The following is a 7,156-nucleotide window of genomic DNA, read 5'->3' as shown; positions in this document are numbered from 1 at the left end:
CCCAGGCAAAGGTTTTAAACAGCCTAATGAGAATAGTTCCAGCTTCAGAGAGGGAATTAATAGTAAGTCAGTGCTGAACCTGGAGGATTTGATTTAAAAAAGAAAAAAAAAAGGAGAAGGCTTTTGGTGCAGGTGCTTGGTAGCAGTGCAGAGCCTTTCGTGGAGTCACACGGCAGCCAGGACTAATAAGCCAACATGGATCAGATGAGAGAGATGATGGCGGAAGCCAGCAGCAGCTCTAGAAAGTCATTCAAGGGCTGTATGAACAGTCACCCAGATGCAAACTACTGCAACCCAAGGAACTCCACCCGCTCCCATCCTGTTTAAGATGAAGGCTGGGGAAGAGGACCCAGAAATCTTTCTGAGAAACGTTGACAGGCCCGCTGCACAACACGGTGGCCAGAAGCTAATTGGAACTTGTTTCTGGAAAATTTGCTCACAAGCAAATGCCAAGCGGCCTTTCTAGTGGCCAATCCAGAGAGAAGGGCCACCTATGGAGAAGTCAAGACCAGCATCCTAGAAAGGGCAGGATATATTTCAGAATCCTTCTGACAACAGTTCTGGTGAGGCGTAATATAGCCCGGGGAAACTCTCCAAAACTTATTCCACAGACTGAAAGACACTGGGTGGAAATGGCTGCAGCCTGAGACAAAGGCCAGCCTTAAGGTAGCCAACCAGGTGCTTCTGGAACAGTTTCTAGAAGGGCTCAACCCGCCCATGCAGAACTGGGTCTGTTGGTACCCGGGGACAAAGCATTAGAAGCAGCGGACACCTTCCATCAGGCCCAATGAATGCGTGACCTGGCCCGGAGGCTAGAAAGGCAGCCCAAAGCCCCATGACATAGTAATGAGAGTGGGAGACCTCAGCAGTGGATCTCCGAAGTGGACAGCTCAGCTCACAGCCTCTGACACTTGCTTCGACTGTCGAAGGAGAGGTCACATGGCCAAGGTATGTCGATAGGATCGAAGCAAAGTGATTAGACGTCAACATGGTGACACAGACCACACTAGAGACTAAAGTTCATACAGAGAAAGGAAAGTCTTCAAAGCAAGGACAATCCTCAAGCGAAAAAAAAAAAAAAAGGGAGTCTTTTGGAAGGACTCGTACAACCCAGTAATAAGGGTACAGTTACTTTCTCCTTTGTGCGGGAAATGGACACTAAGAAGCTTCACTACCCGTATGTAAAAGCAGACAACGAAGAACCTTTGGGAGGGACTGGTAAAGCAAAAAGGGAACCAGCCCTAAGGGCAGGCTTCAACTATAAGAGAGAGGGCCTTACAGTCGAAGATTGCGCATGGCCGGAGGACATGGAGTGAGAGCGCAAGCCAGCGGAACAGCACAAGCAGGAGCAGGGGACGGAGGCAGAGCCCCAGAAGGAGAGCAAAAAGTGGGAACAAGAATGGGCAAACACTTTGGCAAAACTTCCAAGCTGCAACTTAGAGGATGTTCCACACTGGGGACTTAAGGAATTCATGATGCAGGTGGAGCCGGATGAAGCTCCCACCCAAGCCCTGGGTGAGACCCTTGTTTGTAAGGATTTGATGACGAGAGAGATCCCCAGCGAGGACGCCCCCCTGGTTTCCTTCACTCGCCATGCCTCCGAAAAGGAAAGGGAAGATTAGGACTTACCCCACTGAGTCCACTTCCCCTTCCATGGCAGTGTTGCGGTTCCTGCCTCAGAAGAGATGGTCCACGTTGCCGACTCCGATGGAGGAGCGCTGGAGTTGGCTGTGGAGGAGGCTTCTCACAGCCCCTCTATGATTGACTTCCTCTGATCCCACCGAGTTTCTCCTCCGAAGCGCCAGCATCCCCATCTGATGACATTGGGGCTAGTGCTGGCGGTGGGGGCTTTTCAGAACAGAGAGAGCTTGGTGTAGATTCTCTCCATTCTTCTGGGGAGAGGATTTTGCACACTACCGCTGGCTCGTGTCCTGGTTTTTCTCAACCTTTCCCAGGTACTGTTTCTAGTGATGCTTGTTTTCTGCCTCCCAAGCCAGAGATTGTGACTTTGGACGCTATCTAGGATTTAATGGCTCAGTTTGGATCTGTTTTTTCCCAATGTTCTTCCAAAGTAGACTCTATTGCCAACAAACTGGAATCACTGTCTGCCGACTTTGACTCTCAGCGCTAGGTTGTTGCTGGGAAGATATCCATCTTGCAAGATGAGTCAAGATGGTGAAATCGGTTCAAGCTTCACTTATGCAGGAATGTGGAAGCATTTCCAGAAGAGTTGAATTGATAGAAAATAGACTTTGTCATCTAAACCTCCGTTTGTTGAATTTTCTTTGTGAATAGCCTCTGTTAACTCTTCGTAGATATTTTCAGGAGGTCTTAAATATTTCCTCTGATATGGTTTCTTCTCTTACTTAAGTCTGTTTTCAGCCTGGTAGGAATAATGCACAGATTCCTGTTAATTTAGAGTTGGAATCTTCAGACTATGAGTGGCGGAGCCATTAACACTGTTAATCTCTTTCTTTACTGAATCAGATTTAAGTCCTGTGATGAAGGCTTATTTTGAACATGTGAACAAACAGTTTACGGGGCAAAGTGTTCGCATTTTCCCAGACTTAGCATGTGTTACTCAAAAAAAGAGGAAAGGATTCCTGTCCTTGTGTCAGGAAACCTGTGCTCTTGGAGCTTGCTTCTTTCTATGATATCCCTGTAAATGGCGGTAAAATTTCAGAACTCAGGGCATTTATTGATTCTAAAACATTGCTTACTGGTCCTAATTCATCAGTCACATAGTCTATCTTTATATGTATTAGCAGGAAAGTTTCAACCATCATGCTCAGGTAGTTTCTTTTGTGATTTTTTTATTCATTCTCCTCAGTTTCTGCCCCCTTTATTTTCTTTATTTAGTCTGTGGGCTACTGAGATTGCAAAGTTATTTGTCCTATTGGAAGAGATTCTCTTGGTACATTGGTTCTCAGTCCTCTTTCTTTTCAAAGTTTTTTACGCTTAGAAGGCGACGCTGATCTGTGTGCACAGCGACAGCAGTTATCCCCACCATTCAGATCCTGCCGACAACGCCAGCACAACAAACTGCTATGGACGCAGGGTACCCCCCCCGAGCTCCCACATCCACGATTTTGTCACCAGTTTAAAACCTGTGGGGGCCAGCTTATGGACAGTAAAGCCAGATTGGTGCAGCAAGCAGCCCCTGTGAACCCTGGAGCAGTTTCCCAAATGACTCGGGGAAGGGCAACCTTAAACGGGTTAGGCAGCCCCAGCAGAGAGTGGGGAGTGAGGAGAGAAATGGGGTTGTGTTTTGTTTTGTTTTTTCATTAGAGCATGCCCTTAAGGGAGGGCAGGTGCTCAACCTAATAGGTTTGAGCTGGGGGGGGGGGGGGGGCGGGATATGTGAAGGACTATACACAAGAAAACCTTAAAGGATCGGAGTTTCAATAAAAGTTCATGAATAACCAGTCACAGCCCAGCCTGCGTCTGTTCTCTGGCCATTCTGACTGCACACAGTGCCACAGAGGGTCCGACAACGTGGTGGGAGACCAGCGGAGATGCAGGTCCTGCCCAACACCAGCACTTTTTGCACCATTCAGACAGCAGATTTTTCAATTCAGAGTCATTTTTTTTTTTTCCTGAATTTGATTTTTATTGCAGCAGTGGAAGAATCTGTCAAAAATGACAGGAGAGAATCTCGCTCCTCTTGTCCACTCTCATTCTCCCCGAGACCACGTTTCCATGACTCCCCCAGCCAGCACCACAAGCCCACGCCACCCTCCAGCAGAGTCACACATGCCTCTCGCCCTTCCCCTTACCCCACAACACATGGCAGTGCATGTTGGGGGGGTGTTGATAGGAGCATTGCCTGATCACTCCCAGCCCGATGACAACAGACTGCAGAAAGTGCTGTGCAGCCTGGCCTGGAGTGCAAACATTGCGAGCCCAGCTGCCTTTTTTTTACATTTGGATATGTATTATTTTATTTGAACTCACATATTCTAAAGAAAATGAATGCAGGTTTACCCCCGATGCCGGCAATTTTACTGAAAAAATGGCCATGTTGGGGGTGTGGCGGGGAGGGAAGGGGTTTAAGCATCTTTCAGAACCATTTTACTTTGACCTTCGTTTTACATTTGTGCTTAATTTTTAATAAAATGTTTGTTTTATTCTTTCTGCTCTTTCTAAAATGTTATTGTTGTGCCTCCTGTTCCTTTAGACTTGGTAGGCTTGTGTTCTATTTTCTCCTCCATTTCTAATTTTTGGTCTCTATCCACTGCAAATCTTTTGTGGCTTGTTTTCTCTTTACTGGGATGGGAGGGGATTGGGGAGACCGTCAATCTCGTCCTTGGGGGTTGCAGCTAGGCCTTCCTCAATCTGGAGCCACTACATATCAATTAGCCTCATGAATAACCACTATCCAAACCTGGAGGGCTGGAGTTTGCCGATTTGCCTGTCTAGCCTATGAAAGCTGAGGTTGTGCTGACCCCTAGTGGCCACAATATTGACTAGCAGAAATTGCTCATCCATTAAGGGATGGATTTTCAGTAAGCTGCTCACAGCAAGATAAGTTTAGGCACCTTTTCAGCCACTCGAGTGCTTGGGTCTAGTTATCTAACTACTAAAGTTAGCTGATTAGAATTTTTATGGAAATCTAATTTCACCCCTCCCCCCCCCCCCCCCCCACCCTGTGTAGGTGAAGACCATAGGACCCAAGAACTAAAGGAACAATGGACGTCATAGAAATCAACCGTGCGGCCAGAGGTACCATGGCAGGCATACTTAATGTCATCATCAGCCAAATGATCAGAAGGCAGCAATCCAACTCTACAGTCCTCACCAAGCCTGGTTCTTACACCATCAGTGATGTGCTACCCATTTCTTAGCACGGGGCTTTCACCATCTCTGTTCCACTTGCTGAGACACTCCTTGTTATAACCCTGCACGTCTTCTCTCCCTATAAAGAACAATACATTGTACACAGAACATACAACGACTTAGCACTGAAAATTACATTCCAGTCATAGGATCCTTCTAAGCAGATTATGAAACCTTTTACTGGATCAGCAAACAAATTATCTAAAAGTACACAGAGGTCCTTCTTCAGATGTTAACTCAAGAGATATTATTCACATCTGATCTCCATAGCTTATGTTTAACATTTTTGGATAATATTTACATTGATCCAGCCCAGAATGCAGAGGATCCAGTTTGCTCTACGAGCCATACAGCTACTAAATCACTGCATTGCATATTGCAGTCCTAGACTGAAAGTAAAGTGCTTTTTTCTACCTGGGTGAAGTTTCTTTTGCATTAGTCTCAGTCTCTTTTTTTTTTTCTGATTTCCTCTTTTCTGTCCTCTTAACTCCTTTTCCAGGCTCTCCCTTCCATTTTGCTTTTTTTTCTGTCTCTTGTCTTCATCGCTTCTTCCCCTCCACTGATATCTTTCTTTCTGGAGACTCCCTTGGAGAGGCTTGAGGAGTTTTCCAAATGTATTTATATTATTCTTACTTATAGATACTGGACCTCTCTGAAGGGAGGGGGTTCTGATAGCTCCAGGCAAGGAGGGGGCGGACAAAAAAAACCTCCTGCCAGTCTCTAACAGCCAAAAAATCCTCTCTGAAAGGAAATCACTGTCATTGCAGACCTGTCTCTCTCCTAGACAGGGTTCTGTCAGGTCTTCGGTGTCCTGGCATCCAGATCCAGGGAACCACCAGCACCAAAATGACCAGGCTTCCATGCCAGTGACCTTCTCACAAGTTAGCAAGACACTACCCAAAATCTCTTTTCTAAACTGACAGCAAGCTCCAGACAGGCAAGGAATGCCCAGGATGGAAAAACCGCAAAATATACTCAGTGAGAGGAATAGGCCTTACTCTAAAAGAAAAATACCAGGAGAGCTCCTCACTCTCCCAAAGCTGAACTGAAAAGCCACACCTAGCCCCTACTTATATGCAAAAGACCAGCCACTACTAATTCCTAAATGGTGGGTGTACTAGGGTCATCTAGTGGCTGACTGGGGGGATGGGAGAGTCGCCACAAGATGGTGCAATGGCTCTTTCCAAAATAGCAGTTTCAACCTACAGGTGGACTGGTCGTGGGCTGGCAACCACCTGCAGCCTCCAGCCCTTCCACTGGTCCTTGTGCCAGGAACCTAGTCAAGACTGTAGAAAGCCTCCGGACTCTCCAAACACGTCTCGATAGCAGTCCACTGGCGAGCAGAGACACGCCAAAGCTTTCTCTCACCCAAAGTGTCCTAATATGCAAGGAGGTCTCACTGAGAACCCCAAGCAGCTACTCCAACTCCTTGGTCAATGAACTGCAGGAGAAGAAAGACCCTTTGCACATGTTCCAACTACGTAATACATGGGGAGGGGGGAGAGATCCCAGGATGCAAGCTGCCAAAAAGATGTCACGTGGGAAAAATATTGCTGGCCAAGACCAACCCCTGGCACCTCCTGGTGGGGAGTGCCAGCCCTCCCTAACCCTCCTATCTACACTGACCTCACCAGCAGGAGCAGCGTCTGTTGAACCCACTGATCCTACACTACTGGCACACCAAGTCTGTTGAAACCACTCGTGGCCATAAGGGTTGTTGGGAACGCCACTAGTAAGAGTCCAGTTTGAGTGCCCCCTTACACTTGTATTTGTTCTGGTTTTAATTATATTGTAGTTTTATAATTCTGTGGGTTGGTTACCTGGATTGGTTACAGTAATATCTTTGTCCAATGCTCTGCTCTGTTCTCAGATTGTGGAATAGAGATTTTCCTTTGAAATGAGCAGGGGAACTCGTTAACATTTGGGGGGGGGGGGGATTTTGCTAACGAACGACCTCGCGAATTTATATAGCACTAATTTTAATGTGCTGTTTGCCAGTACTAAGCAAATGCTACATCTACGGAAGCCTTTTCCACTTTCACTTTCGGGCCATATTCATCTTTTTAAAATGATGGAGCTCCTTAAATGGGTATATATGTTCGGCCTACTGCCAGTTTACTTGCTTAAAAAACGTGGAGAGAGAATTTAGGTCATCCCTTTGAAATGGAAAAAAAAAGTCCGCCAACCATTGATTCATTTAGAGCGGCCTTGGACTAAAATGGCTTGGGGATATCTAGTCTATACGTATATAATCTGGCATCCAGTATGAGGCATTTAGGGGACTGGTTAACTGGTAAACTGACTAGTACACTCCTTTAGG

General features: G+C 46.5%; 1 long non-coding RNA gene across 2 annotated transcripts in view; it reads left to right on the top strand.

The window, feature by feature from the left end:
- LOC115077922 overlaps positions 1-5,372 on the top strand; it is a 33,237-nt gene extending 27,865 nt beyond the window's left edge. For both annotated transcript variants that reach the window (XR_003853004.1, XR_003853003.1), the window contains exon 3: positions 4,655-5,372. This is a non-coding gene — a long non-coding RNA (uncharacterized LOC115077922). The remainder of the gene's footprint in view (positions 1-4,654) is intronic.
- Positions 5,373-7,156: the final 1,784 nt, after the last annotated feature.

The sequence above is a fragment of the Rhinatrema bivittatum genome, chromosome 16 (assembly GCF_901001135.1).
Source record: "Rhinatrema bivittatum chromosome 16, aRhiBiv1.1, whole genome shotgun sequence".
Classification (NCBI taxonomy): domain Eukaryota; kingdom Metazoa; phylum Chordata; class Amphibia; order Gymnophiona; family Rhinatrematidae; genus Rhinatrema; species Rhinatrema bivittatum.
This window is presented reverse-complemented; position numbering and strand designations above follow the sequence as displayed.